Raw genomic sequence first — 24,130 nt, forward strand, 5'->3', positions numbered from 1 at the left:
CAAGAACTCTGAAAACATGAGTTTAAAAACATAATTTCTCAACCTTGCAAATATAAAGTTGCAATATGAATTATACGAGGGGCTTCGTGGACCCAAAAGAACAGAGGAAGCTGCACTGTGAGCCACATTATCAGAGAAATACTAAGGAAGGAGATAAAGGGATTTAGAAAGTTGTGCTTGCTGGGCAAGATTCCACCCAGCTACTTATTGTTTGTGCTTACAAAGGGAGGCAGATTCCTGAGGTCAAGGTTAGCCTGAGACAGAGGTAGTTTAGGTCCAGGTGTGGTGGAAATGGTGATCTCAGAGATTGGTCCCATTCAGCTAGCTTATTGCCTGTGCTTACAAAGGCAGGCAGAGCTCTGAATTCAACTGCTATGTTAAAAAATGTACTTGTTATCATTTTTAAGAATTAAGGAACTAAGGACATAGAAAAATGGTTCAGGGGATAATGAAAAGGGAACTTGGAATAAATGACTGAATTGTTATATAAATAAAAGACTGGGCTTTGGTCTGCAAGAGAGAGTTACCCAGAGAGATCTACTTAGAGAGCACTGTTAGAATTTTTTTCTAGCATGAGAGGTGTCTTGAGCAGAGAGCCTTCTCAAGCAAAGAGCTTCCTCAAAACAAACGACAGAGCTAAGAGCTATACACAGAGCTATCTGGAGAGCAGTTTTGAGCAGCACACAGGCTGTCGGCTTGGACTTATGATTTGACATCTAGTAGTTCTTTCAATGCTCCTGAACACACCCCTCCTCAGAACCTATCTCGAAGCTGAGGCTGTAACTTGGCACTGTTCATTTTCTATGTCTTTGGAAAACTCCCAGAGAGAAGCTGGTCTGAACACTAGAACTTTTTCCTCTTTCCCAGCTATAATTGATGATGTGTCTACTGTCACCATGAATAACTTCTAAAATGAATTTCAATACAATTTATTCTTAATATATCATGGCTTGCATTTATTAAATGTCTCAGAAGTATTACACTGTAGTAATAGAGCTCCACTGAACTAAGAGGGGAAGCTTTTCTCCTTAATAGTTTTTCATTTTAATTAAAATATAATTACATTATTCCTTCATTCCCTTTCTTCCCTCCAATCTCTTTCATGTCTTTTCCCTTTAACCTTTGCATGCCCTTCCTCTACATGGTTTTAAATCATGGCCCCTTTTATTTATTATTATTATTATTGTTGTTGTTATTATTATCATCATTAATAGTATATTCTCTCTCTTATTCTCTCTCTCACACAACACTCATAAATATATAAACACAACCTTCTAAGTCTGTTTAATATTGTTTGTATATATATGATTTCAGGGCTAACCACTTAGTATTGAAGACCCAATGAGGGGGTATTTAGCATGAGGTTCAGTCAGTGACAGTGTGATTTTTATTTTTATGCCACTTTTATTAGTCTGCTGTGTACTTACCATTTCACACTGTTAGTGTCTACTTTTACCTTAGGAGAAGAATGTCACTCTCTGTGTGTGGTTCATAGACATACATCATTATGGTTGATTTGCTACTCTCATGATACATATGGATATGTGAAGAAACCAAAAGAGTAGAATAAGATACCCCAAAATAGACCTGTTATAACATAGTAAATGCTAAACAAGGCATCTCAAATAAGAGAAACTATTTCATACACATTGTTAGGTAACTGTTTAACTGAAAAAGAATGAATTTAAGTCTGTATCTCATTACTTATGCCCAGATAAATTCTGAAAGGAACAAAGCTTTGCATGTAAAAAATAAAGGCATAGAAGTTCTAGGAAAAAAAAAACACATTAATATTAGAGTAGAAAAGTCTTTTGTAAAGGTTAATAACACACACACACACACACACACACACACACACACACCAAAACCAAGAAGACTTATGCCAAAATCTATCAAGATTTTTAAGTTCCAAATATTAAGGCTGAGAGATAGCTCGGATGGTATAGTGTTTGCCTTGTAAACATTAGAACCTGAATTCAATAGTTATTACAGAGTATAAAAATCTGGGCATCCTGGTAGAGCTTGTAATCTCAGTTCTGGAGAGGTAGAGATGGGAGGATCCCAGTGTGTCATTGGCTAGCCAGCCTAGCTTAATGGGTGAGTCCCAGGTTCCAGTGAGAATATCTGTGTTTTAAATAACAAGATGGATGATTCTTGATGATCTCTGGTTGGTCTATGAACTCTACATGCATGCAGATACACACACACACACACACACACACACACTTATGTATCCTCATATACACATGCACCCCACATATATGCACATATGGATAACATAGGAGGATAAGGGAGAAATCATACTGCAAATTTCACATAGATATAATTTAATAATATACTAATTTCTAATGTAAAATTGTTCTTAATAACCCATAAAATATTCAAAAAATATTAAGTTTTTTATTGAATATTTTATTTATTTACAGTAACGATGTCATCTCCTTTCCCCATTTCTCCTCCCTAGAACCCCCTGTCCTATATCCCCTATTTCTTTATGCTTTTATGCCATTTTGATTACATACATGTAATAAGGTCAGTTCTAGGTTGAGGGTCTAGCAATACAATAGATGCAAATAGTCAAGGAACAAGCAATACAATAAACACAAATAGTTAAAAAAAAAAAAAAAAGCAAGACATTAAACCCAGTTACATGAACACTCCCGTGATCACTGTTTCTAAAGGCTTTTCAGGATAACCAAAGTATCTGAGCCTACTTCCCTATCCTAGGCCAAGGTCATTTTCATGTCTGAAGCCTACTTCCTTGTTCTAGTCTAAAATTTAGAATCCTGTCTGAAATTATTTCTTTGTTCTGGACTAATATTTAGATTCCTGCCTGAGATTACTTCTTTATTGTAGCCTACAATTTAGACTCCTACCTGAAATTACTTCTTTGTTCTAGTCTAATGTCCAATTCCTGCTTGAAGACTACTTCCTTGTCCTTGGCCAATGTCATATTCCTGTCAAGCAGCCCCTTTCTTTGTTCTTGGCCCATGTCAGCTTCTTGCCAAGCAGCCCTAAAGGCTCTCCACCTCTCCCCCTTTTTTATTTCATTAACAAGACTGAGCCTACCTTAGGTCATTCTGACAAGAATGCCTTCCTTACCCATCATGGAATATGCATTATCAAAGGCAATGCACTTCTGTCTTAGGTTGGTAAGGCTCTGTGCAGAATCTTACCTGTCCTTGGCTTGCCAGCCTGTTAATTTAATAACTTTGTCTGGGGGTCCATTTTCAGCTTTAAGCTATGTACTTTGGCTGCCAACATGTTGATGTTGTTAAAGATAAGTTTTAACACGATGGCAGGAATAAAAGTATTCCCAGGACAAGAAGGGCTAGCCTGATCAAGCTATATATGCCATTTCTGAGTACGTCCAAAATGGAAATACTGAGCTCAGGCCATGGATAATTTTATCAGCATTATCTGCAGCATCAAAGGTCAACAGAGCAGCATTCTTTAAATTCATAATCTCATTATGCAAAGTTAAAACACCCAGAGAGGTATTAGGATCATGCCAAATATCCTACAGGTGTCTTCAAACTTTTTTTTAATTATAATGACAATCATTGTGAATTTCAAAAGTAACACTATTTCAATAATATTTGTCATGACACTTGGGATGGCTCCTAACTCTTGAACCCTGTACCTCCTTCAGATAACTTGAATGGGTTATAGAGCAACATTCGTTGTTCCAGATACCTATATAAATACTTTTGTACACTCAATACATTAGTAATATTTTTTTTTGCTAGATGGTTAACAAAAATAGTTGTCTTAACTCCTTGTGTCAATGCTATTGGAGAAGCAGTAGTGCTAGCAATTAATGGAATTAAAGCTCTTATACCAGCAATAATCAAGCCTGCTAACCTCTTGCTTCTGCTTAATGCCTATCTCACTTCTTCCAGCACTTGCAAGCTTTTTTCAGAGAATCAAGGTTTTCTAATCCTCAGGGAAGTAAGACAAAAAGCTGGTTGATAGACCCCCTGTAACACATGCCAGGTTTCAACACACTAACATAATTGGAAATTATACAGTCAATGCAACTTACAATAAATGCTAAGGAAGAGACAAAACCAATTTTAGCTTGACAATTAAAAGAGCCTTAAATCATGCACTAACCCTTGTTTGGAATCCAGATCCTGTTCCAACATTATCTCTTGCTATCCTAACATCATAGCAAGCCACAACTAGCTTCCAAATATGTTCCTGGCAAAGTCCAGATCCAGTCTTCCAAAAGTAGACTGTTATTTCCCATATTAGATTGATTTCTAGACCAGTACATGATTGAATCCTAATAGCTGGGCACCTTTAAGAAAAATACAAGAGACATAGTTTCTCTTTTCAATCATCTATTCTACAAGGTCTAAAAACTTGAGGCAAGGCAGCTTGTCCCATCTGGGCTATAGTCAAGCAAAGGTGGGTCAGGAACATATGTCCAATACAGCTCCCCAGTCACCCTTGTCAGGGCACTTAGCAAGCTTCAGCATCATTCTTTGTCTCAGCAATAGTATGTCTCACCAATCTTTTTAAAGTTCCATGGGCCTCTTCCAAAATACCTTGTCCTTGAGGATTATGCAAAATCCCTGTAATAAATTGTTGACAAAAAGTCTCGACTGCTCAACTACATTTGACAGACCCATTATCTGTTTTTTTAATTGGATATTTTATTTACCTTTCAATATTATTTCCTCTCCCATTCCCCCACAAAACCCCTTACCTCATCCCCCTTCATCCTATTACTATGAGGGTGTGCACCCACCATCCTCCTATTCCTACCTTCCTGCTCTCAAATTCCCCAACACTAGGGAATCTAAACTTTCAAGCACTAAGGCTGTCCACTTGCACTGATGCCAGGCAAGGCCACCCTCAACTACCTATACAGGTGGAGCCATGAGTCCCTCCCTTTGTGTTCTCGGGCTGAAGATTTTAGAGTGGCTACTCCAGCTTTTTTCTTAGGACCATTTGCTTGAAAAATTGTTTTCCATCCTTTTATTCTAAGGTAGAGTCTGTTTTTGTCACTGAGGTGGCTTTCCTGTATGCAGCAAAATGCTGGGTCCTGTTTACATATCCAGTCCATTAGCCTATGTCTTTGAATTGGGAAATTGAGTCCATTGATGTTAAGAGATATTAAGGAACAGTGATTGTTGCTTCCTGTTATTTTTGTTATTAGAGGTGGAATTATCTTTGTGTGGCTATCTTCTTTTGGATTTGTTGGAAGAGGATTACTTTCTTGCTCTTTCTAGGGTATAATTTTCCTTCTTGTATTGGAGCCTTCCTGCTATTATCCTTTATAGTGCTGGGTTTGTGGAAAGATGTGTAAATTTGGTTTTGTCATAGAATATCTTGTTTTCTCCATCTATGGTAATTGAAAGTTTTGTTGGGTATAGTGGCCTGGGCTGGCATTTGTGTTTTCTTAGGGTCTGTATGACATTTGTCAAGCATCTTCTCACTTTTATAGTATCTGGTGAGAAGTCTGGTGTAATTCTGATAGGTCTGCCTTTATATGTTACTTGGCCTTTTCCCCTTATTGCATTTAATATTCTTTCTTTGTTTTGTGCATTTGGTGTTTCAATTACTATGTGATGGGAGTTATTGCTTTTCTGGTCTAGTCTATTTGGCATTCTGTAGGTTTCTTGTATATTTATGGGCATCTCGTTCTTTAGGTTAGGGAAATTTTCTTCTATAATTTTGTTGAAGATATTTATTGGCCCTTCAAGTTGGGAATCTTTACTCTCATCTATACCTATTATCCTTAGTTTTGGTCTTCTCATTGTGTCCTGGATTTCCTGGATGTTTTGTGTTAGGAACTTTTTGCATTTTGTGTTTTCTTTGACAGTTGTGTCAATATTTTTTATGGTATCTTCTACACCTGAGATTCTCTCTTCTATCTCTTGTATTCTGTTGGTGATGCTTGTGTCTGTGACTCCTGATTTCTTTCCTAGGCTTTCTATCTCCAGGGTAGTCTCCCTTTGTGATTTCCTTATTGTTTCTACTTCCATTTTTATGTCCTGGATAGTTTTGTTCAATTTCTTCACCTGTTTGGTTGTGTTCTCTTGTAATTTAAGGTATTTCTGTGTTTCTTCTTTAAAGGCTTCTACCTGTTTACCTGTGTTCTTAAATTCTATAAGAGTATTATGTCCTCCTTAAAGTCCTCCAACATCATCATTAGATGTGATTTTAAATCTGAATCTTGCTTTCTTATTAATATGAGGAATTCAGGACTTTCTTGTGTGGGAGAACTAGGTTCTAATGATGCCAAGTACCCTGGGTTGTTTATGCTTATGTTCTTGTGCTTTCCTTTTGCCATCTGGATCTCCTTAGTGCTACCTGCCCTGTCTCTGACTGGAGCCTGTCCTTCCTATTATCTTGGTTGTATCAGAACCTTGTGGGGTAGGTATTACTACTGGGGTTAGAGCTGGGGCCCAAGATATGCTCAGTGCTCAGGTGCAGACAGGAAAGAACCAGTGCTCTGAGCCAGGAGTGAATTCCTGGGTCCTAGTGGGTCCCAGTTACTCCCTGTTTGGGGCGGGTGTTGCTGTCTTCTTACCTAAGATACTGCCTGGGTAAGTAGTATATATAGTAGATAGATAGATAGATAGTATAGATAGTATATAAGTAGATAGCTCCTGGGAGGCCTGTTTCCTCTGGGTTTTGTGAGATTGGGGGGCAGAGCTGCCACCTGGGATCTGCTCTGTGCCTGGGCCCAGACCAGAAGGAATATGAAATTATTTTACCACAAGGAAAATCTAATTTTCTGAAACATGAAACATGAAAATATCCTCAACATTGGCAAAATTACAGAAAAATGCAAACATGTAAAGCAGAGAAATAGTCCTTCAAAAATGTTCACAACCTAAATGCAAAGTCCCTGTTACTGTTATGTTGGAGACTGGTTCTAATGCTTTGATTTAATGGGAATCTGTATGTACAAAATCTGAAGGTCCTTGTCCCAGTTGGGTTTTGGTCGATCAATAAAGATGTCAGAGGCCAATGGCTGGGCAATGGAGATGGTATGGGACTCTTAGATTTATGCAGCTAGGATGAAGGAGAGAGGAACAGACAGAGACTCTCCACGATGTGCTGGGAGACTGATCAATTTTATAGCTGTAAGAGGAAAATCATCCAAAATGTAGGTGAGAAGAAATGCAGCCCCTGAAAGGACTGTCCAGAAGTGTCTTGGGATGCAAAGACTAGGGAGCCACCAGAAGGAACAGGGCAGCAAAGATAGATGGTAGATTTAGAGACTGTTGAGTCAGGGGTATCAGAGGGAAGTCTATGATAGCTGGGCAGAGGATTAGAACTGCTCAACCTTGAGCTAGTCATGGCATATTAAAATTAAGTGGTGTGTGTGCACGTGTGTGTGTGTGTGTGTGTGTGTGTGTGTGTGTGTGTGTTTCATTCAGGGATCCAAAGAGTTCCTGGGCAGGTGTCTGTAAGTGCACAGCTCACTGGGAGCCAAAGTAGGGTAGCTAAACTCACCACTATACTGTTATACCAGACAATAAAGATGAATTAAAGTTGAAATTAAAATTTCTTTTTTCTTCTATGTACATAGCAGTTTTATTTCTAACAGACAGAAACTAGAAACAACACAGATGTTACCCAACTGAACAATGGGTAAAGAAAATGTGGCACACCTATACAATGAAATATTATTCAGCTATTAAAAACAATGACATCATGAAATTTGCAGACTAATGGATATAACTAGAAAAGATCATCCTGAGTGATATAACCCAGATCCAGAAAAACAAACATAGTTTGCACTCACTGATAAGTAAAAATTAGCTATAAAGTACAAGATAACCATGCTACAGCCCATAGATCCAAAGAAGCTAAGTAACAAGAAGGTCTCGAGGAAAGATGCTTGAATTTCATTGAGAAAAAAAAAATAAAATGAGACACTGATACTGGATGGAGGGAGGCACCTGGGAGGGAGAAAAATAGGGGAACAGGAGGATCAAGTGTGGGGAGGATGGGGTGAGAGCTGATTGGGAGACACAGCCAGAATTGGGGATGGTTAGGGCATCTCTAGGATGGGCTAGAAACTTAGGACAATGGAAACTTCCAGGAATCTGTGAAGGTGACCCTAAGCCTCCTAGCATTAGGGAATATGGAACCTGACACAGCCATCTTCTATAACCAGGCAAGACTTCCAGTGGAGAGATGGGGATGCTAACTCAACCAGAAAACCTTCAACCCACAATTTTTCCTGCCTATGAGGTGTGCAGGAATAAAGAGGGAGCAGATACTGAGGGAATGGCCAACGAACGACTGGCCCACCTTAAGGCTCATGCCATAAGAAAGAGCCCACCCCTGACTCTATTAATGATATTCTGCTATACGTGCAGACAGGAGCCTAACATAATAGTCATCAGGGAGGCTTCACCTAGCAGCTGATGGAAACAGATGCAGAGACCCACAACCAAACATTTAGCAGAGTTCAGAGGGCCTTGTGTAAGATGGAGAGGTATGTTGGAAGGGTCTTTTAGCTGACATAAGAACACTTTGCCTTATGTGGGTGAGCCCACTGTTAATGACACAGGCCAGAAATATCAGAGGAGGCTGTTTCTATGTGATAGACACAAAAGATGAAGCTCACCACTGTTGGCTTTCAAAGAGCTGCCAACATGGGTGGGCAATAACAACTGGGAAGGAGAGAAAAATGGACTCGTCTGTGAGTTTTCCCAAGAGGTAAATGAGCTCTGAATGTATTGCTTTTACACCAGTGAAATCAATTTGGACATCTAGCCTCTAGAAACGCTAGAAATAAAATTAGGTTGCCTTCCATTGATAGAGTCTAGGGGGTCTTGATCAGGTTCATTTTCTCTGCCAGTTAAAGAATTAAAAGGCAGGAAAAATCTTGAATGCAACAGGTAGCAGCAGAGAAATCTCTAACAGTGCTGAGAGCAGGCAGAATCAGCAGTTGAAAGGCATTTATTGGGTGAGGAAGCACACATGCTGTAGACTGAGAGAAAAAAAAATCCCTCTTGCAAAGCAGAGACAGAGCATGGAAAGCTGAGAAATCCCATCTCTTCTTTAGGACTGAGGACTTTTTAAAACCTCTGAAGGGTTTTCTTCCCCTAATTTAGGGTTGGTCAGTTTGAAGATAGAAAGATAGATTCACCAGCAACTGTTGTATAACATTCCCTGATTTGGTCGTGAACTGGTTGAGCCAGTTTATCAGGAGAGGCACTGCTGGAGGGACAGAAGTATCTAATGACCATTGCTTTAAGCCACCAGGCTTTTGATACAGGTCAGAAGGGTGCAGAAGAAGCCTACCACCTTTATTACCTAGCTATGACCCTTCTCCAATGTTTCTGCACACCAGACAGGTTAACTCCTACTCTCTACAAATCACCAGTTTTGTGGTGATTTGTTTCAGTAGCAATGGGAAACCAATACACACAATAAAACCATTTCTCATTTCTAACATGTTCTACTAATAAGACAAAAATCTCTCTTGTCCTGCTTTTATGTGTATAAACTAGTATACTATAATACTATAAGTATACTTTAGTATAAACTAAAGGAGAGCAATTGGTTTTTTTTTGTTTTCGTTTGTTTCTTGTTTTGTTTTTTTTTTGTAAATTACATATGCATCTAAATTGGTTTAGCAATTTCCATTGGTAGAACGCATTCTATAGATCAGATTGGGTATATGTTTACTGAAGGATTAATTTGTAACAGAAAAACTTGGAACTGTCATTCATCAGTTAGGTTCATGAATAATAATAAAAAACGTTACACAGATGTGAGATGAGGACATGCACATATTAGAAAAAAAACCTATGAGTTGCATTGTTTTGTGTGAAGAACAAAATGTTTGATGAGCTATATCTTATGGGAGTGGGGGCATACAGTGATCTGCTCCTTTTTCTTTTCTATGTGTAGAGGAACTCAAGAATAACTAAGAACAGTGGCTACTTTGGCTAAGAGATGAACAGCAAATAGATGAGTTGCAAACATGAAAGGTATAATTCTGTTTTACAGGTTAGAATTTTGAACTATGTGGGTATATTACATATTCAAATATGCTCCAGGCAATCAGCACATGAGCCAGATGGGAAAGCCTTCAAAAGGAAACCGCAGAGAACAAGAATTAATGTTTGTTAGTGAGAGATCTTGCCTCAAAAACACACAGTAGACAGCTTTTGAGAAATGACACCTAAGGTTATTCTTTGGACGCTACATGTGTGTACACACCCTCCCTTCTCTCTCTCTCTCTCTCTCTCTCTCTCTCTCTCTCTCTCTCTCTCTCTCACACACACACACACACACACACACACACACACACACACATCTGAATACATACAAACCTACAAACACACAGAGGTTCAGCTTTGTAAAATGATACAGCAAATACTTAGTGCAAGTATTGAAAGATGAATTTGAGGAAACTCTCCTAGTTTGGCCAAAATGTTGGAAGGAAATAAGGAAATACAGTAAGTAGTGAATCACTTTGCTTTCCAGGAAAGGAAGAGTACAGAACTGAGGGTGGTGGACTGTGCTTGGGGAAGTGAGGGAAGAGAAGGCTAGTCTTCTTGTTAAGTGTGCTGTTTTCACATAAATATGTGCATAGTTAATTTGGATAAGAAGTTATACAACTAAATGGGATAGTTAAGGAAGATCAGGCAAAAACATTTGTAAGGTGAATAATTAAGAAATATTGCAAACATTTTAAAAATCTTTGAAGATGGGTTATGATTAAACAAATGATACTTTTGGCAGACTTTTCTGTGTATATGTATGTATATGTGTATGTCTATGTGTGTATATGTGTGTGCATATATGTATGTGTATTTGTATGTGTATATTTATCCATGTCCTTAATAGAAGTGGTTTCTCAATAAAAATCTACATTTTCTAAATTTGTTAAATAATAAAATACATGACAAAATATGATTTAATGTCTAAATCCTTTAAATATAAAATCACCTTAGGGTCCTTCAAATGACTACTTTATAAATCCTAATGAAAAAAATCCATTGTCAGAAGCACCTTGATCCTTAATTTGAAATACACAGTGCTACATCGATACCAGCCTGAAAAGGGCAAAAGGACCAGTATGCTTCATGTGTGGTCAGCCCTATCCTGGAACACTGATTTCAAATACAACACTGGCCTGGGGATGAGGCAAATGCACTCTCTAGAACTGAAGTGACTTTGAGTGGCAGAAGAGCTGAAGCCCTTGTGTATTGAGTCTGTCACCTTCCGGATACAGTTAGAGTTGCTGCCAGGTCAAATGACTCACAGGGGAGATAGTTAAGACTCAGTGAACTGGGACCACGATTTTCTAGCAATCAATTGTATAGTTCTTCAGTGTGGGAAAACTGGGCAGTTTGCTATTTCTCAAGTGGGTTCTCACCAGGAGAGTAAGCACCGTGTGACATGGAAAAATAAATCACATCACCTTTCCTTGGTACTGCAACAGCATGCAGGAGAATATAAGAAAATTAAGAAAGAGACTAACAGTAGGAAGATGGATTTTTTTTGTTGTTGTTGTTTATAGTCCCTTTTCCCTCTATTTTAGTCAGAGTTTCCATTGCTGTGAAGAGACACCACAATCATGGCAACTTTTATAAAGAAAAACTATTAATTGGGACTGGGGCTTACAGTTTCATACCTTCAGTCCCTTATCATCAAGGTGGGAAGCAAGGCAGCAATCAGGCAGATAGTGCTGGAAAAGCCAAGAGTTCTACATCTTGACCTGAAGGCAGCCAGGAGGAGGCTGGATTTTTTTCTTTTCCACACTGAGAGTAGCTTGAGCATTTAAGATCTCAAAGTCTCGCCTCCATGGTGACAAACTTCCTCTAACAAGGCCACACCTCCTCCAATAAGGCCACATCTCCTAACAGTGCCACCCCTACAGCCAAGCATCCAAACACATGAATCTCTGGGCACTATTCCTGTTCAAGCCACCACTGCATCCTCCAATGCTGCAAAGTCAGTTCTTCAGTTTCAGACACTACACTGGCCTCAGGTCAAGATAGTGGTTTTTGGAGTCGCTCATTAGCCAATTAGTACTGACCCCAACTCCAAGTAGATTTACTTGAAAGTTTTATTATCAAGGTAAGCATCTCTCCTAGGACTTATTTGGTAGAGATGTGTCAAGTCTAATTCTTAGAAATATCACAGGGCAATGGTAAGAGAAAATTAAACTGCTTCATTCCTGTTCTCTCTCTCTCTCTCTCCTGTACTCTGTCAATTAAGGTGAGACAATAATATGGCTCTTATGAGGCCTTCAGTAAAGACAACATTGTCTGCACTGCCCAGGCTCACATTGGTAAATACTAATTAAGATTGCAAAAACTACTGACAGCAACATGGCTCTAAATTTAAAACTGTATCCTCACATTAGTGGCTGTAGACCTATCTGGTGAATTGCAGGAAAGATACGGTTAAGAAGAAAATGCCATCTCCCTCCACAGATCACTGCAGAGGTCAGAGGTGAAGAAGCCAAACTCCTTTGGCTAGAGCAGACAGACTCCATGCAGCAAGTTTAGAAACAATGACAAACCCTGGCTGCCAGGAATTTACCTTCTGAGGAGGAACAGAAATACTGAAGCAGTTCTCATGGTTCGACTGTGTGGCACAGCTGGGGTCCAGGGCCACGTTGTTGTCCTTGGACTCAGTCTCCCACGTGGGGGATGTTCAACTAGAATCTTCACAGTGAAAGTGAGTGTCTGAGGAAAGACACGGAATCACAGGAAGTTTTGAACGGGACTCCCTCATCAGTTCTGAAGAGTTAGTGTGGAACGTTCCAGGAAGGGTTTCACAGGCTTTTTCTCTAGCCTCCACAGCGCTGCCACAACTGTACGAGCTCAATTCAGGAGGGAGCGATCTAATATTAGACTAATAATGAGAATGGACAGAAAAGGCATAGAGAGAAAGCAGCAGCAGCAGGGGCCAAACGGTGGGACCACAGCCCCAGTCTGAGGGCTGTCTCAGAGATCACCTGCCTAGGTAACCTTATTAGAGTGGTGACTCACTGGTTAGAAGCCACGTTCAGGTGAGTGGATGCTACTAACATGGCTTTTCTATCCCTTTCAGCAGACTCTTGTCCTCATCATTTTGTAGACAGTGACTCGCATCTGCTTTAATGGGCGCTTAGTTACAAAACCCTTTCACTGAAATATAATAATAATATGAAGTATAAAATAAGTTTACTACAAGTGAACACACACATATCACATCGTGACTGTCAAGATGCCTTTTGCTCCTGTTCCTAGCACTTGACTCTTCTTTTCTTCAAGGAGAGCTACCCTTTTAATCTCTGAGGTAAGTGTATCAGTATGCTAAAATTGCTGTAACAAAACCAGCACAAAGGGTTGCTTGAAATGGCAGAGGTTTATTATTTCACAGTTGTCTGAAGCCAAGGGTTAGCAGACTTTATTTTTCTTGAGGGCTGTGTAAAGGGATCTGTTTAAACCCTCTCTCCTGGGTGGGGTAGCTTCCCTGAAATTTCTGGTGCCTCTTTTCCTATAGATCCATCGCTCCAATTTGAAACAACACAACATACTCTTCTTGTACCTCGGTATCTGAGACCAAACATTCCTTCGTATTGAATTTGTGTCTACACTAATTGACTCATTTTAACTTGGTTACAATCTTAAGAGTCAGTTTCCAAATAAGGTCATATTCTGAGGAAGCAGGGCCATGAATTTAACATAGCTTTTGGAAAGGAAAATGTAATTCACCCTCTAACAACCACATGCTATTTTTGCCCGATATTGAAGCTTATTTAAATAATGATATTTTAAAGTATTAGTTGGTACTGAATATCGTTTGGTTAAAATTTTGTGAGATTTATTCATGCATTGATGAGACGATATAGTTAGATCCTGTTATTTTATTCGTCTGAGACTGGGTCTGATTACATAGCCCAAATTGGCCTGAAACTCACAATTCTGCTGGCTTAGCTGTCTGGGTGCTGGAAATTCAGATCCACACCAGTGTGCATGTCTGGCTGCTTGCTTCACATTCCGTAGTGTTTTATCATATAATGTGCTATGAATAAAATCAAAATACATTGTATGCTGGTATGAAATTCCCAAGTTTGGGTAGACGAGTGGATGATCTGGGAGACAATAAAGGGGTAGAAAACCAAGAGGGGAGGGGTTAAGAATGATTTCCAGACAGGATGCATTGAGGGAGCTATTGCTGAGGACCAGTAAGTCACAGTCTCAATGGGGCCTTTTGGGATACAGTGGCCAATGGGGGAACTGTATACCACAGCTCCTTTGAAAGCTCGGATGGGACAGCTTTTGTTTGCCATTCATCGATGAGCCACAGGAGTGCAGCTTCCTGGATACTGTAACATGATGTAGTTATAAACACAGAAAGCTACTATGAGCTACAAGGTGTCTATAGAAATCCTGCTGACTGGTAATTTTATCCTATCTCGAGCAGTGTGAGTGAGCAGTGTGAGTGCGCATGGTTATGAACATCCAGCTCTCAAGTGTGAGGCTCTCGGGGATCAAACACATTTCAGAAGAGTGAATGTCACTGTGCTGCCAGGCTCTCCTTTGTGCGGCCGATGTTCTTTAAAGAAACCGATCACAGAGAAGATTGTCAGTGTGTGCTTGTTTCTTCTCTGGATTCTAACCTTCTTTAGAACAAGAAAATGATTCACTCATCTTTGTACTCTCATTAGGCGAAAATGAACACAGAAGAGATTTTCACTAATTGTGTCCCAAGCTGGTTATTAGACTTAAAATAATCTCAGGGTCTTTTAAAATTGTGTTATTTTGGAATTATAACACAGACCAATTAAATATTAAACTGAAAAGAATTCTTCACGTTTTTTGTTTCAAGAATTATTTATGTGTATGTATGTATGTATGTATGCATGTGTGTAAGTATGTATGCATGTGTGTGTGTATGTATGTATGTATGTATGTATGAGGTCAGGTGATAACTTCTAGGAATTGGTTCCCTCTTTCCAACATTTGGGTACTGAGGAATCATGTTTGCTAGCAAGCATTTTTATCTCATAAATCCCTTGACACTTCATTATGATGTACTACTTTGCAGTCTGTATTAGAGGGCAGAAGTGTTCTTACTACTGACATCTAGCAAGGGGCTAGGAATGCTGTTGAATGCCCCACAAAGTCCAGCATACACCCTCATTAAAAACAAGTATCAGAACCACAATATCAATAGTACTAAAATTAAAAGACAATAAGTGTCCTGCTTTGTAGATATGTCCTGGAAATTTCAATCCCTATTGTAAATAGAAAACACCCTTGGGAAGCAGATTCTTTATGGTCTCATCATCTGAAAGCAACTATTACATTGCTCCATCACTTCCTATAGCCATCTGCAGCATGCATGTTTCCCTGAATCTTCTTCACTGTAGTCTTCCCGCTCACTACCAACGCACATGAGTGAGTTCATTACATCTTCTTCCTGCCTTCCCCACAGATCCCATTCCTCATGGTGATTCATGGATCCTCCTCTTCAAGCACTAGGAAGCCACCATCACCTGAATGTCTCTAGTCAGAAAAGAAGCACACTCTTGTGGGAGGAAGGTGTGGGAGGCTTTCAGAGCTTGACATCAACAGAGCTGTCTGATCCTAAGGAGAGACAGACAAGTGGAGTCTCTGAGGGGACTTTCCTTCTAGGTGACTCCTTGCCCAGCCACAATACTGAGCATCCAGGAGTACTACATGATGTTGCAACATAAATTTAATTGGGACTCATGAATTGTAGTGTGACCATATTGTGGCATAAATAGGAAAACAAAAAGCAGTGGAAAAGACTTTTTTTTTTTTTATAAAGTAAACATATAGAAATACATATTCAAGACTTTTTCAAAAGAAGCCTGACCAATAAATACAGAGGCAAATGCTTGCAGCCAACCATCGGACTGAGCACAGGGTCCCCAATGGAGGAATTAGGGAAAGGACTGAAGGAGCTGAAGGGGTTTACAACCCCATAGGAAGAACAACAGTGTCAACCAAACAGATTCCCCCAGAGCTCCCAAGGACTAAACCACCAACCAAAGAGTGCACATGGAGGGACCCATGGCTCCAGCTGCATATGTAGCAGAGGATAGCCTTATCTGGCATCAATGGGAGGGGAGCCCATTGGTCCTGTGAAGACTTGATGCTCCAGTGTAGGGGAATGCTAGGGCAGTGAGCAGGGAGTGGGTGGGTAGATGGGGGAGCACCCTCATAGAGCCATGGGGGAGGGAGGATGGGATAAGGGTGTTTTGGAGGAGAAACCAGGAAGGGGGTGGGGGGATAACATTTGAAATGTAAATAAATAAGGTAACAAGTTAAAAAAAAAGGAGGCTTAAGCTTCCCACTGTTCTGCCTTAGATCACTTCCCCATGTTGCAGAAGACATATATGTGCTGAAGATGAATGTAACTGGCGCTGGAGAGACGGTGGAAACTGCTGGGCAAATCCCACTCAGAGATGCTCCAGTAAGTCAGCTTTGCAGGGTGTATGGAAATGGGCAGCCGAGCTCATGCTCTGAAGAATGCAGTGACAGTAACAAGAACGTACTTAATAAAATGAGCTTTCCTCTTTTAAAGCACACAAAACTTCTCTATATCAAGAGCAGAGCGGCAGAAATTTTATTCAGCCTTTGAGAATGAATGTGTCAAAGATAAGTACGGCAGCTTAGCGCGCAGGAACTTAAATTTCCATGGGTAAAACAAATTAATTTCTATTCTGCCCGGTGCGTGCATGGGCATGCGTTTCACACTTTGTAGTATCATGTAGAGAGTAAAGGGAAAATAAATAACTTCTGCCAGAATGCTGGTCCATTGTTAAGTTGCCACAGGCTCCTAAGCCACAGCAGCATGGCTTAGTCTGTCGTCACATACGACAGGGCTGCATTATTGAAATACAAGATTTCAAGGGACTTTTTCAGCACATCAAGCATATCTATCTACTGCTAAGAAATACCAAACCTACGCCATTCCCAAAGGGTTTCTGTGTCTCTAGAAATAATCAACTAAAAAAAATTATTCTTTATAAAACTTTCTCCATTCTGTGTGCCAGAATTTCTATTTTAAGGCTGCAGTGAGTGTTAGAAAACAAACTCTGGTCCTATAAGGACAGTGGCGAGTGCCCTTAACCACTGAATCACGTCTTCTGCTCCTTATGATGTTTGTAAGGTGACATAGCAATAGAATCTCATGGTCCCACTTTGCAAAGCCTAAACAACTTTCTAAGTTTCTAAGTACTAAGTGATGTCAGTAATTTGTAGTCTTATTACTGAAAAAGAATTACACTAAACAGAAAAAAAAAACCAAACCTGTAACCCATCAATCTGGATGGACAGAGGCACACAGTTTTCATTACTGGCTGTAGGGGTTAGATTTTTAGCGTATAACTTGTGAATCTGCATTGAAAAAAGCATTTAAGGTGCTGGAGAGATGGCTCAGCAGTTTAGAACACTGACTGCTTTTCCAGAGGTCCTAAGTTCAATTCCCAGCAACCACATGGTGGCTCACAGCCATCTGTAATGGGATCCAATGCCCTCTTCTGGTATGTCTGAAGATAGCTACAGTGTACTCATATACATAAGATAAATAAATAAATAAATAAATAAATAAATAAATCCTTTTTAAAAAAGAAAAACATTTAAAATTATTATGACATGCATATATATATATATATATGAATATATATGCATATAATACTCATCCAAATTTTTAGGTAATCTCATATTATTTTAATTTATTTACTTTAAGGATGCTTTGCATATAGTGAATTGGTGTGTCCCAGAGCTGTGCTGTGCAAAATTACATATCATCTTGAGTTTTACAGATCTATGTAATATGTTTCATGTTACCTTTTCATTTAACAACTTTATAATCTCCAACTATATCTAAATGCCACCTTCTTCCACTGTGTGAAACTCTGTCTTTTCACTGTACATTTTTCTTCAACATCCCTTGTGCTTCAATGTGTTTGTTCTTTCCTACTGCACTTGAAAAATGTCCTTCCAGGCCACCACATACATTTGTTGCACCTTTCCTGCTTCTCTTGGAGTTCAAAATACCAATTCTTGCCTTTGATCTTTCTTATGTTGTTCCTTTTCTTTGGCACTTATTGTCTTTCTCACACATACTCTTCCTGTATGAATTTTATAATCACTCCTCTATAATCAAATATATTTGAGCTTCTCAAGAGCACAAACAAACTTTTCCTATATTTCAAATAAAATTTGTAACACCAGAGGCTACAGAGATGACTCAGTGGATACAAGACCTGATGTGCAGTCATGAGGACCAGAATTCACTACGTTTCCCTGCTTATGATCCAAGCATTTTGCCGCAGAGATTGGGGACTCAGTCAGAGAAAGCTGGCCTGCTAGACCAGTCAATTTAGTGAGATCTGGGATGAGGAGTGTTGGTCAAGCCAACTGATGTCTACTCTGGCTTATAGATACACATATGTACACATGCACCTGAACATACACATGTGACCCCACACACGAACACAAAAACATCCACATAGAGCATGCACATATACATGCAAATACAAGAAAGAAGTATAACACAATGGTGGTGGGTTAAATTAAACATGAGAAGTGCTTCAGTTGTAACATGCTATATTTTCAGTATGTCTGAATTTGTGTCCCTTCATAAAATATTTAGAGAAAATATAAGTTCCACTGGTTCTATTGAACACAACCATAGCTGGAAAGTGATATAATTTTTCTGGTCCCCACCTGGAGAACAGACTGCTTGGTAACATATTTAAATTGCTACCCCTCCAAATGATGTATTAGGAAGAACAGTTTCTAAAAATGAGATGTAATTATCTCAAAAAAATGTCAAGAGAGAAAGGAAAAAAACTTCTACTAGTTAGAAAGAAAATTACAGAGAAAGATTTTTAAACTTGATTTTGTTGTATAACTGATGAGAGAAAGTTTGTCAAGGAATCTCAATGATGGTGAATGCAGCTGAGCATGCCATATGTGGTCATCGAAACCTCTACTGAGGACCCAGGGCCCTGGATGTAGACCTCCACTGTGAGTTACCTGAGTACGTTATTTTATATTATGTGTCCCCTGCCCACTGGATCTCTTTGAGGTTTGGGGCTGTTCCGTGCTACTTTCTCCATAGTCCGATGCCTTCACTGAAATCTCAGGTCCACTGCTAAACCTATTTGTGTGTTTCATGTGCAAACATTGTGAGCTTTAAGTTTAGAGTTCTTAGTTCAGTGTCTAACATACAGAAATTGTTCTGTAGCTTGACCTGACTGTTCGAGTGCCTGTCACCCACCAGAGATTCAGTAAACATTTGTAAAAATAACGAATACATGCATGAGTGAGTGAGCAAGTGAGTGAGCGAGTGAGTGAGGGGGCTCTGTACCTGCATCCCAGCAACCACTGTGCTATCACCAGCAAAATGGCTTGCATCTGTATATATGACTGTTACATATATCAGTTCTTTAGAATGTAGGCTTTATTTACCTAAATTACACGGAAGCATTTATGTTTTCTGATGGAACTTATTTCTTTTTGATGAATAGAAATATTTGCTTGATCTTTGATCATCGAGGGCATAATATTTGCAGCGTTTGGACTCTTTGCCAGCTTGAGGAAATCATTTGTAATATAACAATGCTTTAAGCAAAAATCTTGCCTGATTACCTCTCCTATATCTTGGAGTTAACACACACACACACACACACACACACACACACACACACACACACAGAGAGAGAGAGAGAGAGAGAGAGAGAGAGAGAGAGAGAGAGAGAGAGAGAGAGAGAGAGAGAGAGAGACAGAGACAGACAGACAGACAGAGAGACAGAGAGACAGAGAGACAGAGAGATAGATACACAAAGAGAGGACAGATAGACAGAGACACAGACACATACACAGACATGTGCACAGACACACACACACACACACACATGTATACACACAGTGACATACAGACACATACATACATAGTTTAAAAGCTCGAGAAAGTGAAGAGATATTAACTTTGTTTGGATGAAGACCTCCTTTAAGGCACTCACTTCCATAATCACTCTAAAAACAGCAATCCAGGGAGAACATTACTGCCTCTTCACCTCATTTCTCTTCACAAGCACCAGAGCTGAGGTCCTAATGCTGTACCTGTCAGTCTGCTCTATCCCACCTACAGCAACCAGTTTCAAAGAAACAAAAATAAAGGTAACATGTTTGATGGCAGACAGCCTAGTGTCTTCTTTCCCACACCTGTACACTTTCTATATGCTATAAGCTAGATACCCTCTCCACATTAAAAAATCAAAGTAATCACCAAAAGAGTGGTGGTTGTTTAGAATATGCATGTACAAAATATTGTAAGAACCTGGTCATAAGTTCATTTTGTGAAAGTTTGAATTCATGTTGCAAACCTGAAAGGGTTTCTCTTATAATTATGTTTCCTGTGATAATTTTGGAATGATGAAAGAAAAATCTCTGAGGACTTTAGAGACGCTACCATAGTTTCTCCTAGAATTTAAACAACTACCTTCTGTTTTTTCTTTATTTTGATCTACCTTTTATATAATAGGAAAGATTTAGAAAATATTTTAATATAATAATTCTTTATGGTTTTAAACCTAAGCTTTAAATACCTTATAAAATTGAAAAGAATTTATCATCATCATCATCATCATCATCATCATCATCATCATCATCATCATCATCATCTACTTGCTTGTGCCTGTCTGTGATTCTTACCATGCGCATGCAGGTGCCCTCAGAATCTGGAAGAGGTGGAACTGGATTTTTAGGTGGCTGTATGCTGTTCAGGGTGGGTGATGGAAATTGAACCCCATTCTTTGTGACAGCAGCTAGTACTCTTAAGCACTTTGGAGCTAGTAATGAACAGCTTTGGAAGGAGGTGGGTGAAGATGGTCTGTGGTTTGGCGTTCAAGAGTTTAAACACTGTACGTCTTGCATTAGGTACCCCCGAGTACTGCACTGCAGAAATTGCCGTTTTTAGACTAGTCCATTTTGTGGCTGCTAATCACAGCCATTTGGAGGTGATTTTGCCCTGGCTCTCCTGGGCAGCACAACATTACACTTGGCTCGTTCTCTCTATCTCTAATTGTCACGGCTAGAATGGTCAGTTTTCAATACTCCCTTGCAACCGTTTCAAAATTATCCTTGGAATACCACTTCTTTTGTCGGCTTTAGGATGTATGATTGTCTTTCCTGAATACACTGTAGAAAAACTCACTTAAGGCACATTTTTAAGGTAGCAATTGGAATGAGCATGAAGTCCCCCTTTTCAAAGCTCTGCTGGATGTGTGACTTGAGAAGGAAGAAATTTACAAAAATCATTGCAGAGAGAGGGGAAAGGTGAAAGACTAATGTTTCTTAGATCCTCTGCTTCCCACACATGTGTAAAGACATACAAACAACGACAGCTATTTCCCTCTTTTCATTTTCAGCCTATGAATTCAGCGAATAGCATCAAGCATCTCCAGCTGTGATAATTGCAGTGTAAAGTGAAGTGCTCTTTCAAGTGGAGAAACTGGAGCTGTTTGAGGCAGCTCATGGGGACACATTTTATAAGCAGATACATCTTACAGGAAAGATGTCTGAGACAGAAGCCGAACGGTCACTGTATGAAGACAAGTGAGATCAAAACGTTTCACCTAGTTTTGATCGGAGGTCTGAACTGTGATTTAGGAACCTGGGGTCCAGAGGATAAGCTATGATCCACAGAATATACCTGAGTACTCAGAACGCTGTGGCATTCTTGGGTCAGGCTTTCATCTCTGATTGCTAATTATTATGTTATGTTTCTGGCATTTCAGGTGGCTAGTGGGAACTAAGACTTGGGCTTCTCCTAGACCCTGATACTTTTTTCATTGTACTTTCTTTTTTTGTATGAAACCCTCAGTTTATATACTCCTCTCTGAATATTTTCTCCACAGTTCTTTGTAAATTATAAATGGAAGAAATAATAAGTTATATATGTATGCCTTTGCCCTATATGTATCTGAGTACCCACTCCAGCATCCATTCTTATGTTTTACATCAATCCGATAAGAATGTATTGTATATAACTTAATTTGAATTTAACTTAAGAATTTTTTAAAATAATTTAGAGATGAGGGGATTTATTATGAATGAATTTGAGTTATATAAGTACTAGGAAATAAACAGTTTCAGGACCCAAGCTGAAGTCTACATGAATATAGCACTTGTGTTTTTAACTACAACAGGCTCTCTCTTAGTCTTGTTCTTAGATCTTCCGGCCTAATTTACATTTATTTTTAGTACTTTCATTGTCAGCCTCTGGGTTCATCTGCTATATTTGTTATTTCACAGTGATTTAGTGGTCTCAGAGATACATAATAGGCATAGCATTAAGTGTTTGATGAATGGTCAATTGAGAATGACTGGAGCTGGCGAGATGGTACAGTGTGTAAGAGCACATACTGTCCTTGAAGAGAACCTGGGTTTGTTTCCTAGAACCTCATGCTGGATGCCAGCTCTCTATGACTCCAGTTCTAGGGGGATCTGATATTCCCTTCTGGCCTCCTCAGGAACCAAGCACACAAACGGTGTGCATGCATGCATGAAAGCAAATGCTCTTATCTATACAATAAAAACAACAAGTCTTTACAAAACAATGGCAAGCAGTGCTTTTTCAGAGGTAAAATCATCTTCATGCTGTAATGTGAAGGTTTCTATATATGGGTACTTTGAGGAGAAATTCATTTTTTTTCTCTTATTTTCATGGAAAGTGATAATTCACACACACTAAATTCAATGGTATGGCCTCTAACATGAGATAACATCTCAGCTTGCTTAGGCAAGTGTGTGTGTGTGTGTGTGTGTGTATTGCATGGCATGCCATATCTTCTTTCTGGGTTTAGACTACACTAGATAGTTGCTTTTGTGCTGCAAACAAGGTTCTGGGTAAGTTTAAGACTACTGAGTGGACCATTTCCTTGTTGAAAGTGACTTTTGAGATCATACTTGTGAAATATTTTTTTTAAATTACATTTATGTATTTTAATTCTGTATTTAAAAGTAATGATTTTTTCATTAAGCTATCAGTAACACCACAAACTAAAATAATGTACTGTCAATCAGCATGTGTCCATTAGTAGAACAGTAGTCAAACTGTTATGAAGATATACAATATATTCTTATTGGATTTGAACACCATTTCCCAAGAGGCAACTCATACCTGCTACTGAAATCTGATTAAAAAAATATACCTATCCATAACTCCATGCGTTTGCCCCTCCTACTCTCTTTCTGCCATCTTCCCTCACGGTCACCATGGTGTGAATGAATGGTGGATGCTCTCAAGAGCATCAATAACGCTGAAAAGCGGGACAAATGCCAGGTTCTCATCAGGCCGTGTTCTAAAGTCATCGTTCGGTTCTTAACTATGATGATGAAGCATGGTTACATTGGTGAATTTGAGATCATTGATGATCACAGAACTGGAAAGATAGTTGTGAACCTCACAGGCAGGTTGAACAAGTGTGGAGTTATCAGCCCTAGATTTGATGTTCAACTCAAAGACCTAGAAAAATGGCAGAACAATCTGCTCACATCACGCCAGTTTGGTTTCATTGTGTTGACAACCTCTGCTGGCATCATGGACCATGAAGAGGCAAGACAAAAACATACTGGAGGGAAAATCCTGGGATTCTTTTTTTAAATGTAAAGCATAAATCAAAAGCCTTCATGGACTGTGCTAAAAAAAAATACCTATGCTTGGGAAGATCATGGGCACTAAGTAGAAAACCTACTGCATGTTTATACTCGTAAAACCATTTTTGTGTGTAGGTGATGGAAGTAGTCCATGCAGAGATGTATAAATGGTCTAAGCACCAAGAATAAGTTACTATTGAGTACTTAGCTTTAAATGGAGTATCTACATGATGCCTTCCAAGGCTCAGAGAACATCTCAGAAGAAGAAGAGGGAGAAATTTAAGAGACAGAGGACAGACAGGAGTGCTGTCACAGTGTTTTCCTGGCTCCACATGGCCTTTGTCGTGAAATTGCAGCAGTTGTGATTACTCACACAAGAGCTGCCCAAAATAGGACACCATTGACATTTTATCACAATGATGCCTTCTCCATACTGAGCAACTGTGAATTTGGGGTGTGTGTGTGTGTGTGTGTGTGTGATATTCTTGGGTGGCCTGCCCACT

The 24,130-nt window shown here is 39.3% G+C and overlaps 1 protein-coding gene and 1 pseudogene across 1 annotated transcript in view; one reads left to right on the top strand and one right to left on the bottom strand.

Annotated features, from left to right (window-relative positions):
- The window catches only part of Grm3 (glutamate metabotropic receptor 3), a 212,260-nt gene that overhangs the window by 23,520 nt on the left and 164,610 nt on the right, over window positions 1-24,130 (bottom strand). The window lies entirely within an intron of this gene.
- Window positions 23,235-23,681, top strand: LOC117720317 (small ribosomal subunit protein uS8 pseudogene; annotated as a pseudogene).

This window comes from Arvicanthis niloticus, chromosome 15 (genome assembly GCF_011762505.2).
Source record: "Arvicanthis niloticus isolate mArvNil1 chromosome 15, mArvNil1.pat.X, whole genome shotgun sequence".
Classification (NCBI taxonomy): Eukaryota; Metazoa; Chordata; class Mammalia; order Rodentia; family Muridae; genus Arvicanthis; species Arvicanthis niloticus.